Source organism: Anopheles gambiae, chromosome 2 (genome assembly GCF_943734735.2).
Source record: "Anopheles gambiae chromosome 2, idAnoGambNW_F1_1, whole genome shotgun sequence".
NCBI lineage: Eukaryota > Metazoa > Arthropoda > Insecta > Diptera > Culicidae > Anopheles > Anopheles gambiae.
In genome coordinates, this window is record NC_064601.1 from 39,671,190 (window position 1) to 39,692,686 (window position 21,497).

At 43.3% G+C, this 21,497-nt stretch overlaps 1 protein-coding gene across 6 annotated transcripts in view; it reads right to left on the bottom strand.

Moving 5' to 3' along the window:
* The window catches only part of LOC1274243 (cadherin-87A), a 147,038-nt gene extending 126,330 nt beyond the window's left edge, over nt 1-20,708 (bottom strand). For 2 of the 6 annotated variants that reach the window (XM_061644855.1, XM_061644850.1), the window contains exons 1-2: nt 20,489-20,706; nt 18,587-18,961 (exon numbers count right to left, since the gene is read on the bottom strand). The gene's annotated coding sequence lies outside the window, so the exon portion shown is untranslated. Of the gene's footprint in view, nt 1-18,586; nt 18,979-20,488 lie in introns of all 6 variants that reach the window. The other 4 variants (XM_061644860.1, XM_061644854.1, XM_061644853.1 and 1 more) reach the window with 4 other exon arrangements.
* Nucleotides 20,709-21,497: the final 789 nt, after the last annotated feature.

Below are 21,497 nucleotides of genomic sequence, written 5' to 3' on the forward strand. Positions count from 1 at the left end.
CCTGTCTTTTATGACGATTGCATTTAATTTGAACGATTAAGCAGAGCACCACAATTAAGCGGGACTTATCCTACACACCTTACGAGTCCCTCCACAAAGATCGTTAAACCAGGAGAATAATTTATGGAATCGGAATAAATGTGTTCAATTTTATTCTTCGTTTTGCATGTCACGTTTCGATTTAAATTTAATTTGAAGTAGTATGTTGCTTCGCGAATAACGTTTTTGAGGGCCATAGTGAGCTTACTTTTGGTTAAGGGTGTATGTTTGTAATTCTTTTTGATAAAAAAATTAAATGTTTGTATTAAATTTCTTCAGCTTTCTATTATTAATGCTAGATTTTCGTTTTTTTTAATGAAAACATAAATGAAATAGTCTAAATAATAAACCTTTCATTTTAAACTTCACAAAATCATCCCTGGCCGCAGTAAAGATTCTCGAAGGCCCGCGGGCCACCATTTGCAAACCTCTTTTCTAATCTATCGGCTGAGAATGGTGCAAAATGATCTTGGTAAAAAAATCACCTGTTATTACAAATAACATATGTTTATTCAACAATTTTAGCTATATTTAGCGCTCTGAGACAGATATTTGTATCTAAATGAATAAATAAATAAATAAATCAATAAATAAATAAATACAATGAAATGATATGAACCAATCCAGTAACAAGGTCAGTAATTAAAAAAAGGCATGGTTGTGAAATGAAAGATTTACTAAGTCGCATTTTCCTCCAAAAAAATAGGTTGACATCTTAAAAAAGGAGTAAGATAAATATATGTAAAACAAAGTATGAAATATATGACATACACTGAAAGTCGGGCAGTCCTTATAAAATGGCCAGGTAGCTTGCCTATATTGGTCATCATAGTGCTGACATTGAATAACTATAGTTCATTAGTCAATAGTGTTATTCACTACACCTCAATTGCTACTTCATATGCATATTAAAAAATCTTACTTTAAAACACTAGTTCTGAAAATTCATGAAATACTATAGTGGCCTTTTTTGCACCAGCTTAAGAAAAGTTATCCACGTCGATATGTGAAAGCATTGATGTTCAACTAAAAAAATCCTTTTTTGTTTGTTTTGTAAGACGAATATAACTCTAGACATGCTGTAGCTACTGTGTAAAAAAAGCTGTGCTATTGTATACATTCGCATTTTTCGCTACCCTTGTACCTAGCTTACCATTCTTGCTATCTCGTACAAGATTAGTCTATCAAACACATCTTGAAAATGTTTTAGCTTACAATTCTATTACGCCAACGAATTTTAACATTCAAAGTTACAAAAGACACATAAACACATACACACATAAACACTTACAAAACAGAAACAGATACACATACACTTCCCTTGCTTTACCCTCCAGCCACGTAAACCATCTATGTTGCAAATTTTATCACACGAAAAGTGGCTGAAATCGCGCGGCCGGATGATTGCCCAACTTACCCGGCGAAGGTTCACCCCCCCCCCCCCTCTCCCCGCACAGTCCCTTCACCCATTTTCGGCAGCCGTGAATCGTGAAAATTGTTGCCGTAAGTGTTTTGGGGAGGGGTGCCCGAAAATGAATTTATTCAGCACGCCATCCACTCCGTCACGAAACTTAAGCCAAAGTGGTAAACTTTTTCATCTCCGTGCGCGCTATCCCGTGAAATCGTGACACAACGAATGGTGCCCGCACCGGAATGTGTGAATAGAAATTGGTCGGTGGGCCGGTGGGTGGGTGGCGAATAGAAAAGAGGGTGCGGTAGCTATTGCAAACAAAATTTGAGGGTAGTTCTCACACTTCAGTGACTTGTTTAAAAGCTTTGTGTGTGTGTGTCCCGGTGTGTGCATGCATGATTGTTTTTTATTTCTTTTCTACTAGATCACACAGATTGCAACTCAAAACATCAACGGCGTTACAAATACAAGCATTCGCTTTAACCTACATATATGTTTAATACCACGGTGAAGATGTTGTCTTCTCTTGACTTCCTCCCTATCATTCCAGATGCTTTTCGTATTTTTGATACATGACCCGAATTGTAAGGTGTATCTCCCAGATGCGTCAATACAGGGGTTTTCAGATATTGGCACAGTTGCGGGACATTTTCTTGACTTTTTACGGGAAATTTACTTTATGTGATAGGAATTGAACTATTTTTCCTAATTTTTGGACAAATCCAATAGCATTTTCCAATGAGATTATCCAAAAAGAGTGCTAGGCACTTACTATATGAAAGCGTCAAGAAAGTATCCCACAACTATAAGATACCATGAAAACCCCTGCATGGTGAAACATTGAAGCAGACCAACTCGATACCTCACACATACATAAAGTAGTGCCACACGCCGGCCACGATCACATTCCTTCGCGCGTCAACACAGCCAAAGCTTAAAGGCAAGGCAAGAACCGGAGACAGAAAAAAGGCCACACTATCTTCGCCGTCGGTGATGGGAACACATCATACCATGCGAGTTCCAATGTCCAAGATGTCTCCTTCAGGTCCGTCACTCACTCGTTCGCTCGCACAGTTTACCGTTACTTGACACCGCGCGCACAGCGTCGTTTGCTTTGCGTGGCCCCGTATTGTTAGTCCCAGACAGTGACCCGTGTTCCCTCCGCTCCGCCACTGTGTTGTAGATTCTAATGCCGTGCTGTGGCTCTTGTGGGCGTTGCGTTCGATAGCAAGTAACGTTTGCTATTTGCATCAACTTCAAACAAACACGACGTCGACGTCTACATTTCAGGCAACGGAATGCGTTTATAGTGCACACGTTCAACCAAACAACATCAAAAAAACGGAATGGGTGCTGTTTTCTACAGTACACAACGCACGCTGCAAAAAGCATACCGAAGGATGCGGTCGGCAATGGCAATGATGAAGGAATTTCTAAACTCTTCTCTTCCACGGATCCAGGGATACAGGTTCCGGTTTCCGCTGTCGTAGCATCTCCAGACGACATACCGGTAACCGGTTCCGAAAGCCCTTTGATGTCTCACAGATCGAGTGGATCGGACGATCAACATCGGACAGACTGGCAACTTTTGGGGTCGAAAGCTTCATCCCGACCTCAATCGCATTCAAAATCCCAATCAAAACGTGTTTTTTTCGGATGGGACGGAATTTGGAAAGAAAACACCGCCCGTCATCAGTTTGAAACATTAGCCGGCATGTTTCACATTCTTCGATCAGTAAACGTCGGAGGATGGAATGTTCACAAAAACAATGGTATGTTTTTGTTGTACTGTGATGTGTTGTGCACGATTTCTAGTGAAATGAACTTTGCCTGTAAACTTTGTTCAAACTTTACAGGTTAAACTTTATAAGTAGCTACACAAATAAAACCCCCCTTTTGAGCACAAACTACAACAAACAAAATGAACATTGCATTGATGTTAAGCGTTCGATCACTGGAAGGGAAAAATCGATTGACATAATTTCGCTTAATCTGCTTACACTATGTTGCACATCATGTAATCCTAGCAAAACGTACAACACGCTAATCCGTGGTCCTTGCCGGATGCTTTCATCATTATTTGTAATTGACTTCATTAAAAATAAAGAAACAGTCATCATATTTCATGCTTCATTATGTTCCATTCCTTGATGCTATCCAAATACTCGCACCACTACAGGTCATTTGAGCAGAAAGAACCTCTAATCTATTCCATGGTAAATGTATATCTTCACTAAAAATATAAACATACCAACTCGACCGCTTTCGATTGGTTTGCTTCTTTCAACGCAATTCACACAATAGCCACTGATCCCTTCCATCCCAACCATACACACTCTCGTCCCTACATATGCTAATTAGCGCGAACTGACCGGTCAACAGCGGGATGGAAAAATCCTTCCCCATTCAAAATCCCCCGCCCTCTCCTTTCCTCCCTTGGGAAACATTTCTATTGAAAACCAACAAAAACGAACGAAAAAAACAACCGTTCGTGCGCTGACAGCACCGGAAACTCTCGCACCTCGTCCAAACGGTCGCTTTTGCATGAGATTAGGATTTCACAAATACCGCAAACATCATCCACATGTGCCACGAAATCTCTCACCACATCTGTTAATTTAGCAAACAAAATAATCCACCGCCCGCTCCGCTTACGCGCCAAACAGGGGCGCCATTCGCTCTCCACCAATCCATCGCGCATTGTTCTCATTGGCTGGTGGTAATCCCCCGGCCACGGCGCATCGAGGCTTTCATCGTGCTAAGCGATCCCTTTTCATCCGGAAGCCAATCATTTTGAACGTGGCTGCCGCTGTTGCATTGCTTCGGCCTGGCATCACGGCTGCGTCCACCGGTCCGTGGAATCATTCAGATCGATTTAGCTTTTTGAGGTACACCGCACTACGCGCTAACCTCACGCTGACCATCGCCATAACAGACCGCACCACACGTGCTACACATCACACCGGGCTGCTGCCACAAAGCAAGAGCTGTTTGCAGTGCGAACTTGACGGGAGGAATGATGGGTGGGTACAGTCGGTGGTCGATTTGTTGCCTCGATATTCCTCTCGGTTAACCAAAATCAAAAAGGATTTTTTTTACAATGCTTTGTACTGCAGCCACAACAGCAGCCGAATGGTTTGAGCTATATTAGCACCTACTTCAAACGATGCTGGCTAGATAATAGAGGGAGATGCAGGGCGAAAAAAAACAAATTGTGACGTCAATTATTCATATTGTCGCTTGATAATTGGAACACCGATAAACGACTAGAACGAACCGCATAGGGAAAAAAAAGTTCGATTACTTGCATACTTCATGTCATCTGATCAATGAAAACGATATTGGTTGTATTGTTCGACTGATACATCTTTTATACATCAATTTCAATTGTCAATTTCTGACATGTTTTAAATAATGATAATGATGTTATAATAGTCCCCTATATAGTGCCTTCCGTTTGAGCAAACGATTAACAATGCACAGTTACGCACGAAGTAAAAAAACAATATCCCAAAATTGCTGGAGCATATTAAACCCACCAGTGCTTCAGGCGCGAATTTAACTCCTGTCAACCCTTCGTCAGTCATGTGTCTAATCCAACGTTCATGAACAGCGCGCGTGTCTTGAGACTTAACCGAATCATTTACATTTTTTGTAAAATAAACATAATAATTTGAAAGCATTATTAAACGTAATATTTTTTGTTCTTCCACATGAATCTCAAATTAGAAGCATAATATCATACTCTTATCATCCATAACAATGATTTTTAATTTGCTATTTATTACTCAACTATGTTATTATGAGATGTTTTGGTTTGCTTTATAACCATATTTGATAAAATATACGAATATCGAGTAAAACTGTTTTTTATAGATATATCAAAACAAAACAGAGCTACAAAGTTCCCACTTTACATAAGTAAGGAACAATTCGTAGAGGTGTTTAAAGAGAAACATGATTCTATTCATTCGAATTGTTTGTTCCACTCCTAATGCATTTTGCCGTAAATCATTAACCCCTAGAAAACAAGACCGATGCTGTATGGAGTGTTGCCAGCAACGCAACAAACCACTGCAAATGAATGCACAAATACATGCTCACAATCTCACTTTTCTAGCATGACTGTCACTATGACAACATTTCACTCTTCACCAAGCATTCATCCACATAGGTTCCTCAATTACCTCTCGAGAACGTACACGTACCACTCCAGGGTTCACTACTTTCTCCCTACTTCTCGTCCGTACGTTCCCAAAAGCACGAGATAAAGAAGGTAAATTTGCCATCGCCCGGAGCGTCCTGACCGGGAGCTAGAAGTGCTGTTAGCATAGCACCGCCCTTTGATGTTGCCTATCAACGGCACATTACATCGTTAGAAGTACCCCGGGCAAGCACAGCTTCTTAGAGCCTGAAGCTTTCGCTTCTTCACTGTAGTGTGCCGCCACTGCACGCCCCGATGCAAAACAACACTCCCACCATTCGACGCAAAACCACCGCAGATACACACCAGAGAGTCGCATTTCTTTCCTACGGTCACCTACCCAGGGCGCGCATACAGGCGGCGCAGGGTCAACACGGTGGGTGATGGGAAAATGAAAATTTAATTAAATATGTATTCCAAGTGCCGTTCTTGCGCACACTTCCGGCGGACGGGATTGGAATATGGTGTATCTTCTTGCCACTCGGCACTATATTTATCCTGTACCAGGAACCAAAGAAAAGAATACGTTTACCATTATCCTTAACTAGCGGGTTCTGTACACTTTTTTTCTGTGCTCATCGCTGCTGGTTCAAATGCACTACTGCGAATAAACACCAAAAGGTGTCAAAAGAAAGTGAACAAAACTCCCCGCCGGCAAACGTTACGAGCACTGGGAACAGTTTCAGTGCAGAGCCTGCAGAATGTCATAATATTATGACACGCCCTTCCCACTCTCCACAACCCTTGTGCGAACCAGGCACGTGCTCTAGTTCTGGTTCATTATTTTCTGGACAATTTGTATTTAAATTAAGCCCGTACTTCGTTACCCTGCTGCACTGCTGCTGAAAACTGTGCAAGAACAAGTACACTTTACCTTCCCATTCTACAAGCCACCACCTCCCTCGGCGGCTGTACTTTCCGGGACCGGAGTTTGATCGTTTCTGACATTTGGGGAGTAACGATCCGGTACCGGTGGTTGTGTCTCATTTCGTAATGTTTCGTGTGCTTCAGCACGTCCCTGCTCGTCGGCGCGGCGTTAGAGTGCCGGGCGAAAGTTTTTATTCTTGTCGCAAGGGTAAAAGTACGGTTGAGTACACACGACTTTCCAATGCTTTTAAAGCTTAGCAAAGTTGTAACTGCAGAGCAGGCAACTTCAGCACAAGTGCACGTTTCATACTGTGTCTCTTGTCCTCTGTCGCTACACTTTTCCACCACTTTCGTTACACTGCAATAATTGTTCTACTCACTGCAACTGGCAAACAAAAAACCACACACAAGACACTAGAGTCAAAAATGTACAGAACATGTAAGCTTACAACAACCCATTTCAAGATCATTATACCAACAGCCGACGGAAGCAGCACCGTAATACTACCACTACCAAGAAGCAAAGCCAAAATGTTGTTAGATTGCCAAAACAATCGGATTACGTTCCGGGCATGCAGTTGTTACTTCACGCGGAAAAAATGCCCCTTCAGCAGCGTTTTCCGCGTGGTTGCAAAGCTACACCAAGTTTCTGCGGCCCAATACAAACCCCCCGGTCGAACGGTGAGCCGGAAGGATAACTCATACCGGACGAAGAAAGGCGGGCCCGAAAGTGCGATTTCCTGTAGCCGGAAATGAAATGGCTGGAGACAAAAAAAATGCACTCCGACCGACTTGCACTTCCATTGCGACGACCACTTTCAACGTTTGCGAAGTGACCGAAAAAGAAATCATAACTGTTAATACGCTTCTGGTATGAACGTCCTAGAAAAGCACGTCCTTATGCCCAAAACCAAAACCAGCACAAGAGTTTCTTTTACAGTTTAATGCACAACTCTAAACTTCCTTCTCGGGCGGTGGGTCAAGTGAGTACAATTGAATCTGAGCCGCACACCAGCAGTGGGTTTTTTTGTTTATTTTTTCCAAAATCAAGCAACTGCAACTGATCTGCCATTACCCTTCCTCCACCGTGCGGTCTCTGCACCTAGATCCATTATAAATATCATCAATTTTCTTTTACCCAAAACCCTTAGCCAAGCACGTTGTCATTCCGGTTCGGCGAGCAAACGAAACACTTGCCTACCCGTGCTCTTGGCACCGATTTTCGGTACAATGCAATATCCCTGCACAGCGATGGGGCACACCGGGCTAGACCAATAAGATTTACGCGCCCCAGTATTGGAGGTTGTGTTTTGGGGTATAGAGTAAAGAGTTAAAGCATTATGCAAAAGAGTGACATGCGAACAAGCACGGTAGGAGGAAGATGCACAACAGGGGAATTGCAAACGAGACTGGAGCGTTGAATCTCGACCACAAATAAATCATGTCACTCGGAATATTGCTCCGAAGATAGTGGCGAGGATACGAGGTTTATCGTGGCGCAACAACTGGTTTGCCGAACTGTGGCGCTCTTTTGGCAATCGCAGCTTGCAGCTTCGACGCAGGCAAGATAATTGAGTGTTTTGCGTTTATTGTTTTGGTTTGCAGCTTACCATTATTGTGACTTTGTACACATTACAAAGTATGTCACGGGGTTGGCCGGTGTGTTGTTTGTGTGGTATGACAAATGAGACGAAACAGCGCCGTCATCAATGGTTGGTTCTAGAAAGCTCCCGCTGGTTACCGTACCGATTATCTGTGTGTCTGGTAGGCGTTATCAAAATATTTAAAAGTTGGTAGCAAAAAACGATTCTCAAATCCCAACTCATTACATACTGACTTGTTTAATGGATGGCAGCCCCTTATCAGTGCGTTTTGCGTTTCCAGTACAAAACCAATACAAGCAGCGGAAGCTGGACCAAAATGACAAGGTTAAGCTAATTGGATTGTTCAATTACTAGCTGATGAAACAAAAAATGTTTACAACTTTGTTTAAAACGTTCCAATAACACAATTCCAACCATTCCAGGCGATAACTCTTCTTGATCACATTGTGTGAGGTTTTCTGTTCTTGTTATCAATATCCGATGCTAATGATAGACATTTTTATCGGTCCTGGAACTGTTTTTCTGTCCATTTCATAAACTGTTTTCATTCCACGAACTATTTCTTAGCTTTTCTCAATCCAGGAGGAGAGCTACCTAAACATAAGTTTCCTATAGTTAATGCATAATATATCCCAGACCTTATTAAAAGAATATCGAAACATTAACGTGCTTGAAGTTTTAGGATACTTTAACAGTAGCATTGTTAATTTTAGATTTTCTCAAAAAGCACTTGTTTGCATAAGATTTCAAATAAACCTTAAACAACGTTATCTTCTTTGCACAGTCACTAGATTAATAGCCATTCCAAGATGTGCCGCATTCTGAGATTGAACAAAAACGCATTCTCCGCAACGGACTGGAAAACGAGATGTTTAGTTTATTGTGCAGCGGAAATTAAATTTCATCTACCATTCAAACAACCCCGGAAGCGTTTTAGTACGAAAGGAAGCAAACACACCCACTGCAAACGCTCCCCCGGCCCCCAGGCCGGGTAGGTGGATGTACATCTACAAGAGATGCCAACACGGCAGAATAAAAAGCTGCTTAAATCCAAAGGAACGAACCTTCAGCCTTATTTTCTACAGCTTCGAAGGCTACGATTCAGCAGTACGCACGCTCGCACGAGCCCGCCAGGCGAGCAAAAGGGAATAGAGCCCACCGGTACGAGCCGGCTAGGGGCTACCGGTTTGGCAGTTGCGATTTTAAGAAATTAATTTCATAGCAATCTGGTCCACCTTTTCCACTAATTTTCTACGCGCCAGGACAACGTCCCGCACAATATCCAGTGGAACACGTTGTGCCGGATTGCCCCGCACTTGGTACGACTGTTTAGTCAGCTGTCGGAGCGGGTGGGCGTTATGCAATGCGCTAAATTATACCACCAAAGGATGGATGTTGCTTCGGTGCGCTTTGTTGTGCAGAAAGATAAATACGAAATGCAGAACATTGTGCCGCGAAGCGAACAGTTTCCAACAGCATTCCAATGGCAAACAGCTGTACAGCAAAGGAAACTATCTTAATCACACAGACTGAGACAGCGTGAGAGAGAGAGAGAGAGAAAGAGCGGGCAAAGTTTGTCGTATCAAGTTTTACGCGTATGAATATTAATAAAAGACATTTGTGTTTTAAGCGGATTATACAGGAATACGATGGAAGCAGACGGATGCCGTACGAAAGAAACATCATACGTACATATCATATCGTCAGCGTTTCAATGTGCACCCGGCATGAAACAGCGTACAGTGTGTATTGCAACGTACTCGCGGCATTTCCTTTCTCCTCGTAACTGCACTAGTGCTGCCATTCCCATCGCAACAATGCACCGCAAAACCGACCTTACCGAAGTGTGTCAAAACTGTTTCAACCACTACCGCTAGCCAGCTGACAGTGGCAGCGGTTCGTTTCGCTACTGCTACAGTTGTTTTTTTAATCCACCATTCCACCCCTACGGGCTTTTGCGATTGCACCAGCATGTGTGTTGGTAGGGAATGTGCCAAAAACAAAATCATATAATCAACGCCGGTATTTTTTGGTTTTGCTCTTCTCTTCAATGCACCATGCCCGGAATAAGCTCGGGAAAATTATCTCCTTTCTCTGGCCACGTGTATGCATGCAGACCTTTTTTGGCGTGTGTGTGCGTATATGTCTAGGCATCCAGTTAGGTGCTGGACTTGTGATGAGGAAACCGGTAATAGTAACCGGCATTACTGTGTTCCGGTTTCGGGCGATGATGATGGTGCCGGTTTTTGGACGAAACGGAACTGGAACGAATGAAAACGAAACGTAAAAAACCGGCTCCACTGCTGAAGGAATTCGTTGCGATCGGCTAGTGAGCATCTGGATGCATCTCAAAGATCAGATTCGATTGAGGCACATGGTGGTACGATGGGACGCAGGTAACGCAGGGCACCTTTGTATGCTGTCGGTAGTAGCTAAAGTGGGTCATGGGTATGATACACCTGTTGTCCAAAATGAAAGTCCATTTTCCCTACAGGAATGGTACAGGTGACACATTGATGGTTTTTTGTTATTGTGAAAACTGTGAAACACATATGCAGGTGTTGTGGATATCCAGTATGCACATTGGGAAGCATTTTTGCATACGTGATATGATATGGAATCAAAGTATACACTTACTTAATAGTAGCTTTCAGATCTATTAATAAAAGTATGTGTGGACCCAAGCTATATAAGGAGGATTGTGTACACTGCTATGAATAATACAATTAAGCCACTGATAGCTCAATTAACAATTAACTCATTGGCGGTTAAGACTGGCTTAGAGTCCATGTTTCAAATAAGATGGAAAAGAGATAAAATATATACATACAATGTTTAGATAAAGAACAACGTCGCATTAAACGGAAGGCACTTAAATTATCCATTGGCGTAGAATAATATCTAAAACGGACATTGAAAGAGTTCAATTTTATATGGATACATGCCCGTCATGGGTTCAAGCCTCATATTGACCGTCCGATTGCGTGGTACATAATAAGCATTGAAAGCCATCGACAGTTCATCGTTTTTTCATATTTTTTTCATGTTTAGCTCCAGCTTGATAAAACGCTCGAAGATATATCGATAATCAACAAATGTTGCTGTCCGTGTGCAGGGTTGAAATGAATTTCTACACTTGCAATGATCCAGCCATTCAAATCACAACACAAATCCCTCAAAAGAAATTGTCATATGTCTTAACTGTTTGGAGATAGTTGACTTAGGAATACGATATCGAAACATTCAGATTTTCTTTTATTTTCATCGTTCCCATTGTCTCTTTTTAAATATTTTAACCATCACTGTCAAAAATGCAAATCAAACAAGTTAACCCTAGTTGTCACTATACTGAGATAACCTAAAAGAAGTACAAACAGACATAAAATTGAGATGTATGGCATCAAGCCTTACATGTTTTCTTTCCAATAAATCTCTCATTCGAAAGGTCTGAAAATCTCCACCCAACGCGTCACATTCGACCGAACAGGTTTACTTGTTTTGTACTCATCTCCATTTTTTCCCCCAGTGCAATTGCATCACCACTCTGTGTCCGCACGGTTCAACCCGTACGCACAATACATTTTGCCGAGCACGAAAAAACAATACAATACCGTTCTTGCGCGAAAGCGCATTAGTATGCAATTGGGTGAACAGCTTTGCAAACTCAGTTTACCGGTGCGCACACATCATCGTCGTACCAGCGGGGGGAGGGGAAAAGTAAGACACAACAAAAAATAGACTTAATACCGGCCCCTTCATCTTCCAAAACACATTTCTGTCATCACACTGCAATCGCAATCGAAAGCATTCGTTTTCCACGGATTAACTCTTTCCCACTAGGAAACAATTGTTTCCGCGAGTACGCTTTCGTGTGTCGCGTAACCCGTTCCGCGCAGGAGGACGTCTGAATCGAGAAGGAAAAGAGAGCCTATTTCTTTCCCTTTTATTTTTTTTTCGCCTTGTGTGATGCTGCCACCCCGTGTCCCGTACCTCGACACGTATGGTATCCCACTGTACCGTAGAGGCTCATTGGTCAAATTCTTCGGCAAAACCCAAATCCCCAGCCCACTCGGGCCGAGCCGCACGAAACGCAAAACGCAACGACCCTTTTGTGAATGTCCTTTCCGGAGCGCAGTATCGAGGTCTTCTGGGTACAACCACAGCCGGCCACACTGGGGCAAAAACGATGGGTCAGAAAATCCAATTCGACATTCCAAAAATCGTTCGAATCCGTTCCCCAGTGTTGGGGCGATGCGAGAAGCATCCCGGAAGCTACCCAAGCTTTCCAGCACGAACGGGAAAAACATTCTCGCGAATCGAAGGGCCTGCCTCGTGAGCAAGAAGGGAAACATCGGAAGCGTTCTCTCCCCCTCGGTGAGGAATGTTTTTCTTTGTTGTTTGCATTCGTACCGATGAGGAGGCAGGTCGGTTGGTCTTGGGGTTTTTATGGCGGATGGGACGGGAAAAGGGGAATGTATCGGAATTTTGGGTCGCCGCAGAGGTTTAAGGCTTCATCCGGCGGAAGAAAGAAATGAATCGGCAAAAGCGAGCAAATAGAAAACCAGCAGGGACAAACAAATTGGACTCAAAAATGTCTGTGCGCTTCTTAGGTTTCCGGGGTGGAAAGAATTTAGGGATAAACATTTAAATCCACGAATGCACGTGGCCGTTAGCAACACATTGTTCCGGTGTGATGTGAGTCGTTGGAAAAATAATTTCATTTGTTTGATTTGTAAATGGTGTATGAGGAGAAAATGTTTAAATTTGATACTGATTATGATGCGATCTATTTAAAACAGAGATACACTGCCTCAAGCGGAAAACTGGGCAAATCATGCTTGAGTTCAATGATGTTTTGTGTTCAGTAAATAAAATGTGTTCACTGAGTAGTTTGTATACTAGACATTATGTGTATTTTGTATATTTTTACAGAGAACCTGGGCCAATGGCTGGTTTATGTTTTCAGTTAACAAACCATTAGCCGTTATCTGTTAAATGATTTTCCAATTTTTAAGACCCCATTACATTGCTATTCCCTTTTGAATGCTTTGACTATCAATGGTTTAAATCATTTCATTTTTATCCATAAGGGACGGACCAAAACGGTCGTATTGCTTAAGATAATTCCATTTAGTATTATCACAAATACCAGCTAATGCGCCTAATATGGACTTCACGATCAAGCTCTGTATGGTACTTTATTGGCCCCAAATTAAGAAGAACTGCACTTTATACACCCAATATATCCTGAAAATTTACTTACTTCAGATGAACAATCCTTTCACGGATGATCATTATTTTGTAATTGATATTTTTCCCCAAAACTCCAAAGCTGTAGATGCCCACAGTCACTGTTGCTGTTGTGAATAAATTTGTTGCTATGCTTCCGTCATCACGGCTGGTGTGCTTCGGTAAATTCTTACCGGATGAAACGTTTTGTCCGAAACGTGCCTGTTTGTTCCCATTCGAAGGAGTGGGCCCCAGGATTGGCAGCAGGAACACTCAGAGAAAAAGGGATATTTTTTCACAGCATACATGTCTGCCTTTTCCCCTATCTCTTGTGTTGCCCTTTTCCAAATCTAGACCGAAAAGTTTCCGTAACCGTTGCGGAATGTTTGGGTCCTCGGAAAAAGCCCATAATTTCCCTAATTTGAATGGGCATAATGATACCGTTTATTATCTGTACGTACCGATCGGCCCCAGCAGCTTCCGGGTGATTTGCCCTGGAGAAGCTAACGAACCATACACCCTGTGATGCATGGATACGTCCTGTGTTTGTGCGTGTGTATGTGTTTTTTTTGGGTTGGACGAGAACTTTTCCGATACAGATCCACATCAAAACAGCGGTAAAAGTAGCCAACTAGCTTAGCAACTGATGCCGAGGAGAGTAGCCTTTCACAGAACACCGACCGGCCAATAACCTATGCAAATCCTGGGAAAAAAGCCCCCAAATGTGATCTTTCAGCTGCTCTTCCGATGAAATATTTCCTCACATGGCAGGATACGTAAACATACAAACACACACACACAGGCTCACATCACACAAGCACACCGCAACCACCTTTGCTTCGTGCTCGACATTTCAACGGAATTTGTACGGATGCGGAACGGAACGAATACAGCACAGTAGGAGAGGGTAGGGAAATAAATTCGGTTCAACATATGATTTGTGAGCAATCATAAATACGATGAGGAATCCCAATTTGTCGGCTTCTCCGCACCGCTAGGCGCACCCTATTGATAGGCGAAGCTTCGCCGCTAGTGGATACGTCTCTGTTTTTTGTGCTGCCGGAACTGTCGTGCACAGCCAGGCTGCGGTGAAACAATACTGCCTTAAGAAGGGATTTAAGGATTTTACTAGCGCTTAAGGATGTGAACGAACCCGAAACCGAGGCACCGAGCGAAAGAGCACCATGGGGACGAATTATCGTTGTGAATTTATGATACACCGGTTCTTAAACCTTTACTGCTACCGTACGGTGCCCGGTCCCCCCATTTGCAATTGACTAGACAGTGTGGGCAAGGTTGGTTTTGCTTCGTCGGATGCTAGCCGCTCGTACAATTGGATTTATCGGTCGATCGGTCTAAGAAGGGTAGCCTTTTTGGGCTGGACATTTGAAAACAGCAAAACCATAAATGATTCATTTTCGTAGCGAATTTTGAACTTGTTTCACTTCCTGTCAAAGCATTCGTTGCCATGAACTCGCTCCGTTTCCGACACTTGTTTGCATTTAATTGATTCAAAATCACTTACAATTTTACAAGCTGTGTATGCCTGGTAGATCTAAAAAAATGCATCCACACCAGCATCGTGTTTCAATCACTACTCAAACTAGCATTACATGGTTTCTCACTTCCCATATATCAATCTCGTGTCATTCTGTTGCTAAATGACGTAAGCATGTATTGTTCGTGCATGCATCAGCAACCGATGACAAACTCTTCATCGCGATGACTTCCCTTTACCCATTCCATAATTATTCCCAACACACAACAACACATGAAGTGGAAAGCAATATGAAATGAATCAAAATTGCATGAAATTTGGATTGAAGGTGGTACATCCATTTTCATTAGGGAAATACATTCTTATGCCGATGAATGTATCACTAAGCAAAGGTTGTCGCATAGAAGCTGCCCATCCTATGTTTACCACAGCAGATACGCTCTTGCATTTTTGTTAATTTTAAATGACATTCGAGAAGATGTATATATAACTTACCAGGCGATGCTTCTTTGATTCTAAAAATGCATGACTTTGCTTATAGATGTTTCTTAAGAAATGAATATTCAATTATCATGGCTATTAAACCATATTGAAGATTGTTAAAATACCATGAAAATTCTACAATCAATAACAACCGAGGACTGAGATATCTAGGTTTTAGAAGAATTCAATAAAATACATATTATGAATAGATAACCCATGAATAGATAAATGATAAGAACAAAATTGCAAACAAATAAAATCATAATTAAAACACAATCCAAGCGTGCTTTCTCTACCACCACCCACAACCCACTGTAAAGAATTCATCGAATGTTCTTATCGTTCATTTTATACGAAAGTGCCCAACAACTCATCGAAGCTGAAAATTGTATTTACTCACTGTAAACGCTACACTTGTTCATTGTTCTTGTTTCTTTTTTATCTCTCGGCTGTTGTTGGTACCATTTACATTTGCTACTTTCCCTTCCAGTTCCTACACAGCTACTACCAACACAGCCATGATTGCAAGCAAGTGTTGCGATGGTGACGTGTCTTTGCTTGTGGCGTCCCATTCACTAAACGAATTGCTGGCAAGCCAGCTGATGCACTTGCCGCCCCTACAGTTGGGAGAAAATCGGGAGGAAACAACAACATATCGCTACAATAAATTCGGATTGTAATTCAGACGCTACACCACTGCGCGCTATTCCGACCGAGAAGAAGGACCCACCGAGGCTACTTCTGCGAAGAACAGTGTCCCTCTATTCCCGGGTGTAGTTCACAATTGTAATGTTTGCGCTGTTCCATCTTTCGCCAGCTTTCATACATTCACACCAAACACCATTTTGCTGGTGCATGGCTCTGTTCTGGCTGATGGCGCCAACAGCCTTTCTTCTTTTTTTTGGCCATTGTTTGCCTTTTGTTGTTATCATCATCCAACCGCTTCTTGGGAAGCAACAGCGAGCATGATCTGGGTGTTGAACAAAAAATAAAATAAGTCGGTCAAGTTACCGCCACACTTACCCTTGTCTGATTTTGAGCGTTGCCAGTTGTGCTGTCTCGGCGGAATAGAAGAAAGCGAGTTACATTTCTCCCCTTACCATGCGTTTTAAAACCAACATCGTAAAGATCGTGTTTTACAAAAACTTTGGTTTACAAAAAAAACGGAAAACAGTGCAACGAAACGCTTGCAGCTTGCAGAGAAACAATTGTTGCACCAATATTTCAAACAGCCACAACACACTGTTTTGATTTTTGTGACGTTTGTTCTCTGCATATACTTCCCGCACTCGGCTGACTGAGTGTGCTGTCGCAGCACCACCGGATAGAGCCTGGAAAGCAACAAACAAATTTCAAAGAGCGCTTTTTTCAAATGTTAAAAAAAAACGTTAAAAGAGTGCTGACGTTAAAAAGAACGCATTTTCTGTGCGAAAGTAGAGTGTTTTTGTGTGTATGTGGAAGCCCGTGGCGCATTTGAAAAGGCGAAATTAAACGCTTCAATCAACCACTGAAAGACGTCAACGGTAGGGGAAGGAAGGAAATCGAGAGAAGAAAAAACTGCAAATGCGTGTGAAACACACACACACACACACACACACACACACACACACACTCACTGTAGAGGGGTAAACCCCCCATTACTCTCCCGCTTTTTGAGATGGACAGCTTTCTTAACGAGTTTTGCCATCAACGGGAAGCTGGCAGCTCAATCAAAATGTAAATCAGTTTGATCTAGCACTTCTTTCGCCCAATGCAGCCACACTCCAACGGACAACTGGCATCGGGCGCAAACTGCCAGCCCATTCATTGCGTGCTGTTGCTACAAAGGGGGGCGGGGGGCACCTAGCATTGTGTACAGCTGTGACAAATCAAACCGAAGCCGAAAGAAAGTTTGTTCATTAGAATGTGATTCGTTCAATGGTGACGATCGCATTTTCAGCGAGGCAGTTGCCATCAATTAAGGCCATCCCGCCGATCACGAGCCGGTACGATTGTGTTTTGGCGTTCTCACAAGCTAACAGAACTACAGACGGTGCTCTTCTCGCTTGCCGCCAGTGGAAAATCGTTTGACCGGTGTTAGCATAAAGCCGGCTTTCTTTGGCAGTGTTATGAAAGGTTCAAGAAGAACGGTATGTTTATGGGAGAGAAAGTTTTTTCGGTCAACAATGGGAGTAACCATTCCAATTTGGGGACGATTTTTTTTGTACGATTTTGTGCGTTTTTATCGATAAAATGGATGAATCAAAAATGAAGCTAAAGCTGGAGAAAATGTGCTGTGTTGATATAAATGGTCATCCCTTGCTTTCTGAATGTATGTTCTTATCACAAATAAATACAAATAATAGGATTAATCAATTCTATTTTCGATGAAAGCTTTTGGAACAGAATCACACTGGTTCTTAACAGCATTTAATTTAAAAGTTTGTTTAATTTAGAGAAATGATAACACACTTTTAAATTCAATTCAATTCAATAATTTCAATAAACAAAACTCGTTGTCTGAGAGTGGAAATCTTATTGTGCATATACCAATAGTTCAAAAATAGCGACTGTTCAAGCGCGATGCCTTTTCCTATTTGAATCCTCCTAGAAGACCTTAAAACCAGTTAACAATGTAAGCGCATGGAACGCTATCTTGCTGTCGAATAAAAAATTGACATTACCAGTCCATCAAGAGTTACAAAATAAGAAACAGCCATTTAGATGTAAAACGCTCTTGTATTCTTTACAGACACCTGGTAAGGTCTTTTTGCGACTATTTTAATAGGTTAATGTTCCTCCAAAATTCCTTTGCCCACTACCCGTTTTCCTACACAAACCTACACCAACTCATAACCGTGTGTAACTTACCCACGAGTCCCACACAACCAGTGGCAAAAGTTTTCCACTTGAATATGAAATCAGCTTCCCAGTGAATGAATTTCAAATTGGGTGCCTGCCGCGTACAGTTTTGGGTTGGCCCGTTCCCTCCCCAAAATCAAAAGTTCGCCGGGTGACGGAAACTTTCAATTTTCTTCTCCAACTTCAACAGCACCGGTGGCAATCAGGCACGGCAATTGTTTGGTGCTGGATGTTAAGGCCACGATAACTGGAGGACACTGTCTAATTCTATGCGGCTCATCATGCCGTCATGGAATGGGTTGGCTTGCCTAGGCCGAGCTGCTGGCAGACAGCTCCCACGCGATGGGATGAGAAGCCCACCAGGAAAGCACATTCTTCGGGCATGGGGTGTGAAAATAAAGCGTACTTACCGTTCCGTTGGTGGGCACAATTTTCTCAGCCCAACTGCCGGCGGTAGCGTGTTTTGCTCGAGAAGACACTGCTGTGACCTCGCTGCGGCTAAGACCTCTGGTGAAACAAACTGGTGAATGGTTGCTTCTTTCCGTTTTCACTGTACACCACCCAACAGAACCTTTACACTGCACTCCGTTCGCTTCCTTCACTACCTGCTTCCACGAGCGACACCACCTTGGAGGGTCGGAAAGACAAACGAACGCTTTTGTCTTATTCACACTTCACTTCAGCCTCCGGTTGGTGGGCATAGGCAATGGTTACGGTTTCGCTGCATTAAAGTGGTGGCAAACGCGGTGCAACAGTGTTGGTGCTGGTATCTGCAAAATACCAAACTGCTTCCGTTACCGAACTGCAACGCATTGCAACTTTTAATAGCTTTCAACGCAAGACGTTGAAGAATCGCATAGATATCTAAATCTGTATGTGCTCTTCAGGGCATTGATTGGCGTGGATTATTCAGGCCAATCCATTCAAACCCTGTTAAGTGGAAATGTTATGCAATCAAATGTTGAATTATTTACCAAGCACAGCAGCAACTCAAAACCGTTAAAAAAAGCAACCAGCAATGATCATGTGCTCCCATGTGCTAATTTCGGTGTGAATGGGGATAACAAAAAATTAACAACCCAGCTTTGCCACTAGCCCAAATTCCATCCAGAGAAATTCAAGAAACGCCACACGATAGGTAGGGCCCTCCTTCTTCTTTTCCTTCGCTTGCGCTGCGACCGATTTGGAACGGGTGGCCCTCATTTGCAGACTCCAGCGAAGAAAACCCAACGATCTTACCAATACAAACGCACGCAACCCGCTTCAACCCGTACGCAAGCTGGAACCCGAGAGCTGCCCTACCCGCTAGAACGGGACCAAAAAGGGGTGAAAAAAGGTTTGGAAGCGAAGACAAAAAAATATCAAAAATACGCTGGCAATGCTTGTTTCTTGCATTTTCTATTAATATTCCCTCTCATTGCTTACAAGTAAAATATAACACCACACACACACTTCATAAGCTGCAGTGGAAGACACTTTTAAGGCTTTTCTTTTTAGTGATTTTTCTCGCCTGACGCGTCACTGCCTTGGCACAGCATCACTTTTCCACCTCCTCTACAAGACCCGTGTGGACATGGTAGCCGTAGGCCCCACAGCAACTATTGCACCAACACACTCACACATACACACACTCACAAAAACCAGATACACCAACAGACGATGGTGAAACGAGCATGGTCAACCCACTTAAATGGACCGACTCCAAGCCTCGTCCGACTAGCTGCCACGGGTGCTGCGAATGAATCTCGCCCTATTCACATGCGCGGCGGATGGCGGTTCTACCATCGATCACGATCACTTGAACGGGGAGTGTTGATCTTCACTACTCCAGTAAACGAGCACGATCCAATATCGCTCCACTCAAACTGCACCACCTCCTGACCTTTGACTGGGCCAGCTTGATTCTACCAACATCCCACACCGAACGGCACAACACACATTAAACAATTTATCCGCACCAGTAATTGGACACTTGGGCACTTTTGAGTGCATGCACACTCGAGACAGCTTGCAATTCACCAACCGATTGCTCATTTGATTGCGAAGGTGAAACCCACTCTTCTTCCAACACTCTTCTAAATCGCCAAATTTGAAGGTTTAATGAACTTTTTTTGTTGTTGTTGAAACGTTTGCTTTTCTCTTCGCTAACCTTTCACTCGTGTGTTTCTCGCCTGCGTTAGCGAGATCGATTCGCCGTTTCACTCACTCGCCCTGAGTCACGCCGTGGAGGGTTGACGATTTCTTGATCGCTTTTGTTTTCCTGCTCACACCTTTCGTACACAGATCAAACGCACCGAGACCCGGCCACCTACCACTCTACGCGTTGCTCCAGTCACCCTGCCGAGAGCGACGATCCGGATTCCGGTTCTTTTCGTCAGACCGTGGCGCATGCACTCGCGCACTCGCGCGTCCGTTCGCGGTAGACCTAAAAGTGATGATGTAGTGGCGAACGCGTCGCTACACAGCCACCCTGCAAGCACCGTAGACGACGGAAGACCTGTGCCGTTGGTGTTGGTGTCAGCGAGCGTAGGGAACTTGTTTGGCAACTTTTCTCCATCCACACTACGACCGACCGTGCACGGCAACCAGCCAAGGGAGGTCGGTTGAAACTTGGTGCGTTTTTTTATGCTACAGACCTTCCTGTGGAGTTTCTTTCCGGAGCGATCCCTCTCTGTCTCTCTTTCTCTCTTTCGCTCTCCCTCGCTGTGGTGACGATGCTGGAGATGATGGAGAATACAGCAACAAACAATTTGTGTGCCGTGTACGCACACCACCAGCAACGTACGATTTACGATCGTGCGCGGGCGCAGGTGCGTAGAAGATCGGTGGCGGTGGTAAAGTGAATGGTCACGAATGAGAGACACAGGCGGAATAGGCCAACAACAAACACCGGTAGAGTTAGGTCCATGTTGAGAGAGAGAAAGAGAGAGCGCGCGCGATGGAGAGTGAGAGAGGAACTCAACTGTGCTGATGGTAGCATAAAATGATGTGCATAGCATAGCATACAATTCGTCGGTGATCACGCACACACACATGCTCGGGGAAAGGTAGAGAGACATTTGAAGATCAGCTGTTCCAGACTGATCGAGAGCAGGGATGCTCAACTACAACTGTTGCTACTTGCATTGCATAAAATCTTTTGGGGCGATTCTTTCGTCTTCGTCATTTATTACACTGTTATTAAAATCATTTCAAGGCCTGCCTGTACTACTTGTGGGGTTGGCTTTCAGTGACTTTTGGATTACCCCCCTTAGCAGAATAGTCAGCCCTCCGTATGGTGGCACGGTCTAGTTGGGGCTTGAACCCATGCCAGGCATGTTG